This window comes from Thamnophis elegans, chromosome 1 (assembly GCF_009769535.1).
Source record: "Thamnophis elegans isolate rThaEle1 chromosome 1, rThaEle1.pri, whole genome shotgun sequence".
NCBI lineage: Eukaryota > Metazoa > Chordata > Lepidosauria > Squamata > Colubridae > Thamnophis > Thamnophis elegans.
The window spans coordinates 168,363,762-168,379,101 of record NC_045541.1 but is presented as its reverse complement, the minus strand read 5'-3'; positions in this window follow the sequence as shown (position 1 = coordinate 168,379,101).

The following is a 15,340-nucleotide window of genomic DNA, read 5'->3' as shown; positions in this document are numbered from 1 at the left end:
AAAATGGGAATATTAGTGTATGCGCTTTTATATACTAAAATAAGAGCGATAATAAGAGAAAAGATGGAATAATTGAATAATGACTAGATTGCATTTTATATAAATATGTACTAGCAATAGCACTTAGACTTATGTACCACTTCACAATGCTTTAAGCGGTTTCCAGAGTTGGCCTATTGCCCCCAACAATCTGGGTCCTCATTTTACCTACCTCAGAAGGATGGAAGGCTGAGTCAACCTTGAGCCTGGTGGGATTTGAACTGCCAAATTGCAGGCAGCTGTCAGTCAGCAGAAGTTGCCTGCAGTACTGCAGTCTAACCACTGCGCCACCACGGTTCATGGCACACATTGAAATGAAATTTCAATGCACTGTTCTCAAAAGAAGGAACACCCCCAACTAAGCAATGTCACCGTCCCAAGGATAACTACGGTATAATAATATAATAGCAGCAGAATCCAAAAATGCCAACTTGTACCAACACCTATATATATATAAAATCCATTTTGAGTATATAGCAAAAAAGGAGTCTTGAGAGTTAACAAGATAGATATTATATGGTATAAAGCTATTACAGAATCTAATTGTTCAGCTGGCAGTCAGCAGAAGTCGTTTGCAGTACTGTACTCTCACCACTCCGCCACCACGACTCTTATTACTAATAGAAATATATAAGTTGGTTGAAAGTGATAACTAGGTCTAATGCTATTAATTTTATTTGTATTAGAATGTGTGACACCCAGGTGCCACACTGTTCATGTTTGTAAAAAAATAAAAAAAACTTAAAAAAAACCCCAATTGTTTCAAATTTGATGATTAGGGGACTGGAGGCTAAAACATATGAAGAACAGTTGCAGGAACTGGGTATGTCTAGTTTAATTACAAGAAGGACTAGGAGTGACATGATAGCAGTGTTCCAATATCTCGGGGGCTGCCACAAAGAAGAGGGAGATTCTCCAAGGGACCTGAGGGTAGAACAAGAAGCAATGGGTGGAAACTAATCAAGGAGAGAAGCAACTTAGAACTGTGGAGAAATTTCCTGACAGTTAGAACAATTAATGAGTGGAACAACTTGCCTCCAAAAGTTGTAAATGCCCCAACACTGCAAGTCTTTAAAAAGATGTTGGATAGCCGTTTGTCTGAAACGGTATAGGGTTTCCTACCTAGGCAGGGGGTTGGACTAGAAGACCTCCAAGGTCCCTTCCAACTCTGCTATTGTATTGTATTGTATATTTCCTTATAACACATGCCCCAAAATAATTAAAAAATGGGCCAAAGCATCTCCTCAGCTATAATACACTGAATTTTGCCAGTAAACTCTGGCACTAAATCTCTCTCTGTGTTAACAATTCCACCAAGTCTACTATGTCAGCGCAGGATTTCTTTGAAAGAAGTATCCTAGTTTCTGAGGTCTCATGGGTGTAAGTATATTCAAAAGCATTGGATAACATCTGCTGAATCTCTCAGAGGGCAGCCTTTGAAGTAAAGAGAAAGCATACAGAAAAGATAAGTGCCTCATGACAAATTCCAGATGTCGCCCTCATATAACTGGGTCCCCATATATTTGTACAAAGTGCCCTTTCATCTTCCCTTTCATTAGTAAAGCACAGCAGGAACACTGCATGTCTTAACAAGCTACTTTAGTAAAAGAAAAAAAAGAAGTCACAGAATGAGCATTGGGGAATACAATCTGCTTTGAGGGTAAAGTAGAATGAGGCACTGGTGAAATTAAGATAAGCAAGGAGGCACCAGGGAGGAAGAAGAAGGAACTGCTCAGGAACCAGCTGTCAGCCTCTGTGTTGCTGCTTGCTTTTTCGGCTGCCATTGAAACGGGGAGGGGGGGCATGGTATTTGGGCATGGGAAATATTCTGTGCAGGAGCGACTGTAAGGAAGGAGTTGTTCTCACCATCTACTGCGCATGTGACAGGAGGGGAGTTTGCCGCCAAGGCCAACTATCCGGCATACCAACCTGATGATGATTTCTGAAGATGTCTCCCACATGACACCTGTGGAGTAATTGGATTGGACTATGGGCTGGGGTTACCAAGGGGAGGGGAATGGGTCACATATTGATATCTATGATTGCGTGCGCTTTTGTCTCAGATCCTGCTTTGCTTAGCTACTATTTACTTATAACCAGTAAAAGTACTCTTAATTCTGCAAAATGGAGTTGAGTGGTTTCTTTCTTGGTTACTAAGTGAAGCAGCCCTGACACCAGCTGAGCTTCCAGTTGGTACTGTTGAGCCCCATAATTTCAATAGTCCTGTTATAACAGAATAACAGAGCTGGAAGGAAACTTGGAGGTCATCTAGTCTAGCAGTCCCCAACTGGTGGTCCATGGACCACTGTTGGTCAGCGAGAAAATTTTGATGGTCCGCAGAAAAATTATTTGCATTTTTATATTGCATTACATCAGGGGTTCTCAAACTACGGCCTCTGGGCCAGATACGTGCAAGGAATGTTTGTGTTGCTGCAGAGAGTCTCCCCCTTCAGGGTCTTTTTGTGAGGGTCAGAGGGGGGAAGAGACTGGACTGCCATCTGTCAGAAATGGGGTCTCCTGCTTGGGTGGTGGGTTGGATTAGATGACCTACAAGGTCCCTTCCAACCAGGGGTGGGATCCTACTGGTTTAACAACCGGTTTGATGAGCGCGCACTTTGCACACAGATGCTCACTTCACTCGCTAAAGGTTAAAGGTTATGGGGGAAATGTAGCATATAGAAAAATAGACAGGACATTTGTTTTTTACAGAGTTTGTGTGGCCCTTAGTCTCCAAGATCACTGTAAAATAAGTAGGTAAGTGGCCAACTTTGGAGACCCTTGATCTTGCCTAAGATAACTGTGCTGTAGCCAAAACCCTATTCTGGGTTGTTATGCAAAACCATGTTAGAGGCATTCTTCCATAATTAAAAGGGTAGGAACCAAGTGCCGCTGATGGGAAAATCCACCTCCTTGCTTGTGTTTAAACAAAGGAAATAATATTTCCCCCTGAGTTGTGTCTCTGCAAACAGGAAACACTCCCCCAATCAGCAGGAAAAGTGAATTGTCCTTCCAAGTGTACAAAAACTTGGAAAAAGTTACACGAATGCTGCAGAAAAGCCAGCATTCATTGGACAATGACAACATAGCAGGTTATTGGATTCCCGCTGATTAGAATCTCAGTGTTTTTAGATGTTTTTCCCAAGCATGGATCTGTGCTCTGCTTTGCACAGGCATGATTGTAATACACTGATCTTATCTCTTTCTCTGTGTTTTTGGAAGGCTGTTAAAATGTTAGCAGTAATATTCCTCTGCTGACCATCCTGAGATCAGCGGTGGGCTTCACATAATTTAACAACCAGTTTGCCCAGAATCGAAAATGTGTGCACGCGCCTTGTGCACATGCACACTGCGTCAAAAACACAGCGATTATATAGGACGGGATAGCCCCAAGGCGGGTGCCTCTGGCTGTAACTACAGGTTCACTTGAACAGGTGCGAACCGGCTGAATCCCACCCCTGCCTGAGATGCTATCCAAGTGTTGTCCCCTTTTGAAGAAGGACAAGACTTTAAAACTCTGCTTGTGTTAGTTGCAGATATAGCCCGTCACAGTGGTGGGTTACAACTGGTATGCCCTGGCATGGGCGTACCGGTGCCTGCCGGGAGCACCAGGTACTGTTCCAGTGCAGTGCTCTGGAAGGCCCACCCACCCACCCGCGTTCCTTACCGGTTTTCGGGGCTTCCACACACGGAGTGTATGATGCCAGCACGACACTCCACTGAGCAGCTGGAGTGTCGTGGGTAAGTATGCATGCACGTATGCGCACATTCATGTGGTGGATGCCTGGCCCCGTTGTACCGTACCGGTTGCACCGGGATCCGGAACCCACCACTGGCCCATCATTAGTGCGCAATACAGTCACTGTTGGTATACAGGTAGTCCTCGACTTAGAACCACAATTGAGTCCAGAATGTGTGTTGCTAAATGAAACATTTGTTGAGTTTTGCCCCATTTTATGACCTTTCTTGCCACAGCTGTTAAGTGAATCATTGCAGTTCTTAAGTTAACAACATTGTTAAGTGAATCCTGCTTCCCTATTGACTTGGCTTGTCAGAAGGTCGCAAGAGGGGATCATATGACCCTGGGACACTGCAACCGTCATAAATATGAACCAATCGCCAAACATCTGAATTTTTGATCACATGACCAAGGAGATGTTGCAATGGTCATAAATGTGAAAAACGGTCATAAGTCCTTTTTTCAGGGATGTTGTAATTTTGAACTGTCACTAAATAAACTGTTGTAAGTTGAGGACTACTTTTACTTAAATATTTGAATTAATTTCAATTGGTGTTTCCCAGGATAATGTCTTCCAGATGCATGGGAACTAAACCTGACTGGGAATTGTGGGAGCTGCATGGCGGAGCAACTGGTACCATTATGCTGCTCCTGAGCTAGATTCACAAATGTTGCTAAGTCACTAGCTTGTTCACCCATTTATTGCTGTATATATGATTTTAAACCTGTCCTGTATGGGCTGCAACACTCTGAATGACCACTAAAGGGCAGCAGAGTGATACAGAAAATTCTAATTTGTTGCTCTGCTGCCCTCTAATGGCAATCGATATAGAATCCTTGATGTTCTCTGAGTTTGGTTGTTTTCTGGCAGACATTTGATTACTCAACTAGATATCTTTGCAACCCAGATTTTAAGACCCTGCATTTTACATTGCAGATCAATGTTTCTCACCTTTGGCAGCTTTAAGAGCTGCCAAGGTTGAGAAACATTGTCGTAGACAGAAAGTCAAGTTCTTCTTTAAATGAGTTTTTAATCAAGTTCTAAGTTTTATGTTTATATTGCCATTTTGGATTTGCAGGAACTGGAAGGTGGAATAGCAACTTGCCTCTCTAAATCCTTAAGGATGATCAAGCACATAACGTTGTAGTTCTCACACACAAGCCAGTCAGGAATGTTTGAAGGTGTGATCCAAAATGCAGAGTTGACTCAAAGCATGCAAATTGATTTCTGCTGTTAAAGTATAATCAGCCTTTTCATATTGTTGCTGAGTAGGATAAAAGAGCAACACAACAAAGAGAAAAATCTAGATTTGTATGAAGGGAATCACATACCTTGCCTTTTCAAAAGCTTAATTGGTTGAAATTCATTTTAATGGGGTGATGCTGAATTGGGCACCTGTATACATTTAGTAAAGTATAATTTTAAAAAATCTGCAAGCAAGATCCTTCCTTTTCCCCCACCCTATCTTCAACCAGAAGATTCAATGCTCTACTGTACTCACACATGACTTGTGAAGGGTTGCATATATCTGACATAGCATGTTATGTGAATCGGGCCATAGCAGCTGCACTTAGATTAATACATTCCCATAGTTAATTATAGAATAGAATAACAGAGTTGGAAGGGACCTTGGGGGTCTTCTAGTTCAACCCCCTGCCTAGATAGGAAACCTTATACCGTTTCAGATGGTTTTCCAACATCTTCTTAAAAACGTCCAGTGCTGGAGCATTCACAACTTCTGGAGGCAAGTTGTTCCACTGATTAATTGTTCTAACTGTCAGGAAATTTAGTTCTAAGTTGCTTCTCTCCTTGATTAGTTTCCACCCATTGCTTCTTGTTCTACCCTCAGGTGCTTTGGAATATAGCTTGACTCCCTCTTCTTTGTGGCAACCCCTGAGATATTGGAAGACTGCTATCATGTCTCCCCTAGTCCTTCTTTTCATTAAACTAGACATATCCAGTTCCTGCAACCGTTCTTCATATGTTTTAGCCTCCAGTCCCCTAATCATCTTTGTTGCTCTTCTCTGCACTCTTTCTAGAGTCTCCACATCTTTTCTACATTGTGGCGACCAAAACTGAATGCAGTATTCCAAGTGAGGCCTTATCAAGGCATTATAAAGTGGTATTAACACTTCACGGGATCTTGATTCTATTCCTCTGTTTATGCAGCCTGGAACTGTGTTGGCTTTTTTGGCAGCTGCTGCACACGGCTGGCTCATATTTAAATGGTTGTCCACTAGGATTCCAAGATCCCTTTCACAGTTACTACTATTGAGCAAGGTACCACATATACCGTACCTGTGCATTTTGTTTTGCTTGCCTAAATGTAGAACTTTACTTTATAATTTACTCAATTAAGTCACAGGTTACGTCCCACACCAAAGCATAAACTAAAAAAAAAACAGTTAGGTTCCTATAATACGCTAAGTTAAAAGATGCAATTGGACCATTTGCGATTACATACATGTTCATGTTAAAACACACTATAAATTACCAGACTCCTGTCTGGTAAGGTATAATGTGTTTTAACATGAACATCTATATCGTGAGCTATTGAAGCTGAACTGATTGATTAGCATGTTGCACTAATCCAAGCAATTATGTTTGTTCTCTAAACAAGGATTGAACTACAGCTCTTCATGGTATATGAATTTGACCAATAGAACATAAAATAGCATATGCACAGAAATAGAAGAACAACACAATACCAAATTGCAATACCAAATTGAATACTGCATTCATTTTTGGTCGCCACGATGTAGAAAAGATGTGGAGACTCTGGAAAGACTGCAGAGAAGACCAAGAAAGATGATTAGGGGACTGGAGGCTAAAACATATGAAGAACAGTTGCAGGAACTGGGTATGTCTAGTTTAATCAAAAGAAGGACCAGGGGAGACATGATAGCAGTCTTCCAATATCTCAGGGGTTGCCACAAAGAAGAGGAAGTCAAGCTATTCTCCAAGGCACCTGAGGGCAGAACAAGAAGCAATGGGCGGAAACTGATCAAGGAAAGAAGCAACTTAGAACTGAGGAAAAAATTCCTGGCAGTTAGAACAATTAATCAATGGAACAACTTGCTCCAGAAGTTGTGAATGCTCCAACACTGCAAGTCTTTAAAAAGATGTTGGATAGCCGTTTGTCTGAAACGGTATAGGGTTTCCTGCCTAGGCAGTGGGTTGGACTAGAAGACCTCCAAGGTCCCTTCCAACTCTGCTATTGTATTGTAAATGAGGATGAGATAATACAGAAGTTCTTAGAATGTGCAGTGAAGGATAAATTGACCAAGGAAATTCAAGGAAAGGAGGAAACAGAAGATTATCTAATTTGGGGGAAATGGTACAAATTCGCTAGATGATAGAAATAGGAAATAAGAATCTAAAAAATATAGTTTGTATTATAGAAGAAGTAGGAATTGGTGAGAAGAAGGTAGGAAAGGTAGGATTTACAGAAGTAGAAAAAGATATTTATTAATAGATGAGCAATAAAGACTGTCTGATAAAAATAACCAAACATTGACTGATAAGCAAAACAGTAAGAAATAATAGGATGATAAGTGTAAAAATGTATAGAGATGGATTGAGAGGAAAAAAAATGTTTGTAAAAATGCACCAATAAATACCTGTTGTAAGAAGCAACAGGAAGTTCCAATGTTACTTGTAAGTGTTGTGTATGTCTTGGTCAATGTGTATAATTGTTTATAATAATAAAAAAAGAACATAGAATAGCAGAGTTGGAAGGGACCTTGGAGATCTTCTAGTCCAACCCCCTGCTAGAGCAGGAGACCCTTGACCTCTTAAATACAGTAGATTGTTCCATTGTATTAAGACTGTGTTTATACAACACAAATTTCTTGCATAGTGCAAGGAGAATCTGCAAGGTCCCTTCTAATTTGCAGTTTGATAAACAATTTTTTTCCCATGAGATAAGGCCGACTCAATCCATTTTCTTGATTTGCACAACACATTGCACAACCATAGGCCACCACCAAGGCTGAGTTCGTCCCATTCAGTAAACTCAAATGTATTTGGCTGACTTTGTGAACAACAGTCCAACACTGAGTTTACAAGCATTGTAAGTCTACTGAATTAATCGAGTTGGCTGAGCTCATGCAACAGAACACTGCCTTTGCATAACACAGAAACTTCCCAAGCATACTTTAGCCCAGGGTGTTCTGGAAATCCAGCCTGGGTGGTTGATTTATGGTTTTCTGCTGTTGAAAGCCAAGAAATTGCGCTTGTTAGCATGGTGAAGCTTATCAAGCAGAGAGTGCCACAAAGAAGCAAACCATCATTTAGCCCGGCATGTTAGAAAAATGCAGCAGGAATGTGTTAGGTAAGCTCCCCGTTGGAAGAGCGAGTATGTTCAGAGAAGCGTTGTGAGAGTTGTGTTGGATAACACACAAACCGGCATACAGAGACACTGCAGTTTAAATAGGCTTTTACTTTTGTGGAAATAGAGGTATCAGAGTCCATCAAACAGTCCAAGTCATACACGGATAAGACAGTCAGTCATCAACGTCTTTCAGTTAAGGGATAATCCAAATAACATAGTCGAGTATCATATAAACAGTCCATTAATCAAAGTTCGCTAGCAGTTGTAAAACTTACAATAGCTCACGGCACTTTCTAACAGCCAGCTTCCACAAACACTCAGATCAGATCAGCCCAGCATCTAAGAAACGAGAGCTAACAGTCATTCTGGCTCCCTCTTATGGCCGATTGAGGAAAACAGCAACCAATCACATTTTACAGTATGATTTAAAGAAACAGGTACAACATTGTTACATGATTTATATATCACCAACCCAACCGTTAAATTATATTCCTAACAAGGAGTAACACCCCCCCCCCAGTTGTTAACCAGAATCCCTCTGCTGCTTCAATATAGAGCTGCTGAAAAACACTTCCAGGTGTTCCAGCTTCCAACACCTGCTGCCAATTATGAAACAGATGCTTCTCCTGTTAAAATTTGAAAGGGTGGAGTTGCTGGCACAATGAAGCTGGAGCCTTGCCCCAGGCCTTGCCCTACTTTTAAGCAGGGAACAGGCAGCTGTAGCTTTCCAAGCTCCTCTCAAGATAAGACAGCAAGAACTATATTTTGGCAACATCAGGAGGAAAGACAGCCCAAAACATCATGTAGTTCAGTTTTTGGCTTCAGGAGCTTTGGGAATTTAGCTGCTAGGGTTGTAAACCATGATTGATGGCTTTGTCACAAAGCCGTGTTTGTCCAAAAGGGGTGGGCTGCTGGTGGTTCGGGAGAACCTCTACCTAAGATTCTGTGCAGTTCGAAGAACCCCCAAATCCCACTCCTGGATGGCCCCGCCCATCCCTCTCCTCCTGTAAGTCCCCACAAGGCACGTTTTGGATGCAGATAAGTGCAGAGTGCACACGGAGGTTTAGGGAGGGCAAAAAACGGGCCTACTGGAAGTTCGGGGAGGCTAGAAACAAACCATTTCCGGCCTCCAGAGAACTTCCGGAGCCTGGGGAGGCCATTTTCCCCCTCCCGGAGGCTCAAGAAAAACCTCCGGAGCCCAGGGAAGGCAAAAACGCCGTCCCCACCATGGTAGAGGCTGACTAGGCCACAGCCACCATGGCCACGTCCACCTAACAACTGGGCAGAGAACCCCTTGCTAAAACTTTTGAAGCCCACCCCTGGCTTTGTGTGTAGGCTCCATAATGGATTATTGAATAAGCCCTGGTTAAGTAAATCAGGTATGGTAGGTGGATAGAACTTAAATACAGGAATTCTTGACTTGCAACCATTTGTTTGGAGACTGCTCAAAGTTACCACACTACTGAAAAATAGACTTACAACTGGTTCTTCCGCTTATGGTCATTGCAGCATTCCCACGGTCAGTCAGTCAAATTCAGGTGCTTGGCAACTGGCATGTATTTAAAATATGTGTAGATTCCCAGAGTTATGTGATCACTGTGGTGGGGCAGAAGTTAGCAGTATTGCAGGGTAATTCTGCAAACTGCCAGCAGTTCGATTCTCACCAGGCGCAAGGTTGACTCAGCCTTCCATCCTTCCGAGGTGGGTAAAACGAAGACCCAGTTTGCTGCGGACGATATGCTGACTCTGTACAGCTTAGGGCTGTAAAGTACTGTGAAGCGGTATATAAGTCTAAGCGCTATTGCCATTTGTGACCTTCCCAACTGACTTCCAACAAAGTTAATGGGGGAGAAGTCAGATTTTCTCAACAGCTGAATGATTCCCTGAAGAAGTGTGGCAAAAAAGGTTGTAAAATCCAGTGTGATTCACTTAATATCTTTGTTTAGCAAATGAAATTCTAGTTCGGGGTTGACGAACCTTTTCAGCACCAAGTGCAGAAACAAGTGTGTGCAGGGAGGGAGGGGAGTAATAGACCTGGGTATTGGTATTGGACCTGGGTACTTGAGAGACCGCCTGCTGCCAATTACCTCCACCAGACCGATTAGATCCCACAGATTAGGCCTCCTCCGAATCCCATCCGCCGGCCAATGCCAACTGGCGACTACCCGGAGGAGAGCCTTCTCTGTGGCTGCTCCGACCCTCTGGAACGAGCTCCCCGTGGAGATTCGAACCCTCACCACCCTCCAGGCCTTCCGCAAAGCCCTTAAAACCTGGCTGTTCCGACAGGCCTGGGGCTAAAGAATCGTTGCCCCTATCTCGAATGGTATGATTGTTGCGCTTTTAAATTATGTATTGTTTTGTGTTGTTGTCAAATTGTCTGTATCCCCCTTCCCTTGTTTGAGTTGTGAGCCGCCCTGAGTCCCCTTGGGGAAAAGGGCGGCATACAAATGAAATAAACAAACAAACAAACCAACCGGAAGAGCAGCTCCCCGGCACGCACACGCGGGAGTGCCGGAAACAGGAAGAGCAGTTCCTCAGGGTGAGCATGCATGCCGGTCACCTGGTCTTCCGGTTTCTGATGCGCACGCACACGTGAAGACCAGCTGGCCAGCACGCATGCACCCGCCGGAAACTGGAAGCTCAGCTTCCTGGTGTGGCCATGAGCACCCAGGAGCCATTCTTCCAGTTTCCGGCGCTCACACACACACGAAGACCAGCTGTCGTCCCGGAACACGTAAGGGCGATGGCTGGCATGCCGAGAGAGATGGCTGTGTGTGCCACTTCGGCACCCGTGCATAGGTTCCCCATCATGGTTCTAGTCCCACTTGTGATTGTTAAATCAGGATTACCCATGTAGCAAACGTGCTTGTGTGATTGCTACCAGCACTGCTTTTGTGCTCAGTCGTGGGTTTTCAATTTCAATGGAAGCTTAAAGGTGAAGGCTGTGTTTTGCGATTTCCATAATTTGACTCAAATGGAGCCGTGTGTTTTGGTGTTTTGCTTTTCGTGTTGTCATGAACGCAGACTGTTTTGATACAGCTTTTCCCGGCTGCTCCGCTCTCACAGAATGAAACTGCCTGAATGGCAAAAAAGAAAGGCTGCAGGGTTGCCCTCTTTCTCTCCCCCATACAAAGCCACCTCTCTGCTGTTTGTGGGAGCTGTCAAAAAACAACAACATGTTGGCAGCTGCAACTACACAATGCAAGCCGTGCCCTCCTTTTTTAGGGCACAGATTAAAAGAATTGGGACTTTGTATACCTGCAACAGGCCACTTTATTTCTGAAAAATAAATCCTTGCACACTTCCTGTTTGATTGCTCTGTTTTGTATCCCTCAGGAAAACAAACCCCCCACAAATGAACACAGGTGTTTTGTTGTTGTTTTTTTGCTTTGGAAGCCCTTTTATTTAAATTCAAATATTGCAGGTTCACATTTTGTCCATCAGTCCTACGGCTATTTCTAAGATAAGGACAGCATGCGTTCTGCACCGGCTTCTCTGCCAGAGAAATGTACGTAGCTCTATCTATTTCGTTACAGAAGAGCAAGTCCAGTTGTTTTTTTTTGTTTAAAAGAAAGAACATTGATTATTAAAATAGAGGGAAGCTGTGTTAAAAATACAGACTTTTAGAGAGATTTAAATACCTTCATTCACAAAATGCACCCCTGGGCAAGTCAAATGCCAGAGACTATTCATACAAAAACATTGTCCACAGTGAAAAGCTTTGTGACATCCTGAAAGTCTAAATTTTCTAATAAAAGTGTGCGCAAAATAACTCTTTATCTCTTGACTGACATATCAGCTGGAAAGCAATAGAAGACAAAATATTTGTAGCTCAGGGTTGAACTGTGGGATTCTTGGTGCTCTCTGAGTTTGGTGGTTTTCTTGCAGACGTTTCATTACCATACTAGGTAACATCATCAGTGCTGTGCTCTCTGAGCTTGGTGGCTTTCTTGCAGATGTTACATTACCGTACTAGGTAACATCATCAATGCATGGATACTGTTACCTAATATGGTAATGAAACATCTGCGAGAAAACCACCAAGCTCAGAGAGCACAGCATTGATGATGTTACCTAGCATGGTAATGAAACGTCTGCAAGAAAACCACCAAGCTCAGAGAGCATCAAAGACCCCACATCTGATAATCCCTATGAAAGCAGATAGGCTTGATCAAAGAAGGATGCTTGTAGACCAAATACTCCCAATAATATGGTGTCCTCCAGCACAGTTCCCATCATCCCTGCCTGCAGTGATGAGAACTGTAGTTAATAATCCCTGGAAGGCCCCAGATGGAGAAAGATGCACTTTATATCAGTTAGCCTATTGCACCAGGATAATATTCTTGGCGAAGGAAGCTTTCACTCTTAAAAGTGAAGCCTCTTAAAAAGCAAACAAGTGTGCATATATTGGCCCAACAGTTCTGATCCAAATGCCTCCAGAGAACTCTTAAAGTCAACTGCTTAGGAGTTCTGAATAGATGCCATGTTTGCAAAGCTAGCAAAGTTTCAGAAAGCATGACATGTTCAGCTTAACATGTTATGTAAATGTAATCTCTATCTCCACAGGCAAAAACCTAGAATAGGAAGAAAATTCATTTCTGCTAAGAAAGCTAGCATGGCAAAGAAATCATGATTTCTTTTTTCCCCCCAGCACATAAAAAATTAAGGCAACTATCCAATGTTTGAAAAAGCAATAATGTTTAAATATATTAGTTCCCTAAGTATCTAGTCCCTAAGACTTTTATGTAATATGCAGGTACCTAGACTTAAAAGCTTTATTTTGGTCATGGTCCCTTGATCCGTTGTATAGCAGCAGGGGGAGGGGAGAATATTAAGCCCTATCAAACTGAGGAGGGGCCAGAGGAGAAAAATAGGACTTCTGAAAGCTTTTTTCAAGCTCCTAGACCTCTACAAGTTAGAAAATACCCCCATCCTTACAACATGAAGTCTGTACATCCCTACGGATGTAGCTTGAGTAACAGTGACCCTTGCAGAATCAAATCTTCAAAATGATGAAAACCGATAGCTACACATTGTTAGTTTTCCAGTATAAAAAACAATAAAATAAAATTCTAATCCAGCATCACCCCTGTGATATCAATAAGTAGCTAGCTTCTGAAAAAATGGCCAGTCATTTACTCGCAGAAAGATTCGATATAACTGAATATCAGACAATGGAGAGAGGTTTCATCTGGGTTCAAACTCCTTTTTGTAACAGCAGATCAAGGATGAATTAAACCAATGTTTCTCAAGCTTAGTGACTTTTAAGATTCCTGGACTTCAATTCCCAGAATTCCCCAGCCAGCCAAGCTGGCTGGGCAATTCTGGGAGCTGAAGTCCAAACATCTTAAAAGTTGCCAAGGTTGAGAAATTCTGAATTAAACCACAAAACCTTTTGAAACTGAAGTGCCATAAGTAAAAAAAAAATGATCCTAGCTAGCATCTACTTTCTACACTTCATCACCTTGGATTAAAAATCTGATAAGAGATTCCAAAGAGGGAAGGAATGAAGGTGAGAATGAAAAAATGCCAAGGGTCTAGACAGAATTATGGAAATATTCTGGAAATTCCTCATGTTGGCTGGGGAATTCTGGGAGTTGAAGTCTACAAAACTTAACGTGGCCAAGGTTGGATAGCTTGGAAGGTAATGAAGCTTCTACTCTCCCGTTGGGCAAATTACCAATCCTTTTTTCATATTCCAGTTTTATACCTTTTGCACCATTTCTTCCAGTCTAGATTATAAGGCTACAATTTATGGTTTTCCCAAGTAGCACAGGATTTTTCAGTTGAGCTGGCTGAGAACTGGGCTTTCATATCCCAATAGTGATCAGGCTGGTGGAGGTAGCATATCCGTTTCTCTTGAATAGCATAGAAATGTTTATTAAGGAAAATTTCAATGCTTGAATATCAATATAGGGCCTCAGTGACGCAGTGCTTAGGAGTGCAGTACTGTAGGCTACTTCTGCTGATCACTGACTACCAGCAGTTTGGCAGATCAAATCTCACCGGCTCCAGGTTGACTCAGCCTTCCATCCTTCCGAGGTGGGTAAAATGAGGACCCAGATAGTTGGGGGCAATAGGCTGAATCTGTAAACTGCTTAGACAGGGCTGCGAAGCGGTACATAAGTCTAAGTGCTATTGCTAATATCCATTACATGATTCTGCTGTGTCGATCTGCTATAAATCCAGACAGCAGTTGGACCGCAGCAAAAATTGAGTTTCCAGCATGCATGTGCTGCCCTCTAGCTGTTGTCCGGATTTGTGTAGCCTAGATGTGGTCACCTAAAATATGTAAAGGGGATCAGAGTAATTCCTCTTGAGCACTTGGTAGGAAGTGCTATTTCCACCTATTTGGGGAGGACCAAGATTGTTGAGGGCAATATGCTGACTCTGTAAACCGCTTAGAGCAGGGGTCTCAAACTCAAGGCCCGTGGGCCGGATCCAGCCCACAGGGTGCTCAGATCTGGCCTGTGGGGCCGCCCTGGAAATAGTGAAAGACCGGCCTGCGGTACTTATGCCAGCAAAAATGGAGCTCGGGAGGACCGCGAGTGGCCCTCCTGAGCTGATTTTGCTGGCAGACGGTTGCAGGAGGCCATCACAGCCATAAACGGAACTTGGGAGCCCATTTTCGCTGGAAGAGCACTCATCACGGCAAGCGTCCCCGATATGAGTGATGTTGAGCTGGCCACACCCACCTTGTCCACACACCCCTGCGCCCCTCCCCCCAAGGTCAAACATAACCCTGATGCGGCCCTCAATGAAATCGAGTTTGACACCCCTAGCTTAAGAGGTCTGTAAAGCCCTGTGAAGTGGTATATAAGTCTAAGTGCTATTGCTATTATGGATGTGAAAGCCTAATTGGAAATGTGGGGAAATGAAAGTACCTTATTTCAGCTCTTGTTATTGGTCCATCCAGCCTGGTATCAACTATTCTGATTGGTTGGAAATTAAGAAAGGGGAAATTCTGCGCAGAACTGGATGGGAACGGAGGAAAAACATCTGGTTGTTGGGAAGATAGTTTTATTTTTCCTTCAACGTCTCCTGATGTTACTTGGAAGAAGCAGGCTAAGTGCTCCAGGTGAGGTGGGGGCATTACAGGTAGTCCTCGACTTACAACGGTTCATTTAGTGACCACTCAAAGTCACAGCAGCACTGAAAAATGTGTTTTATGCCCGTTTTTCACACTTACCACCACTGGAGCATCGCCATGGTCACGTGATCAAAATTCGCA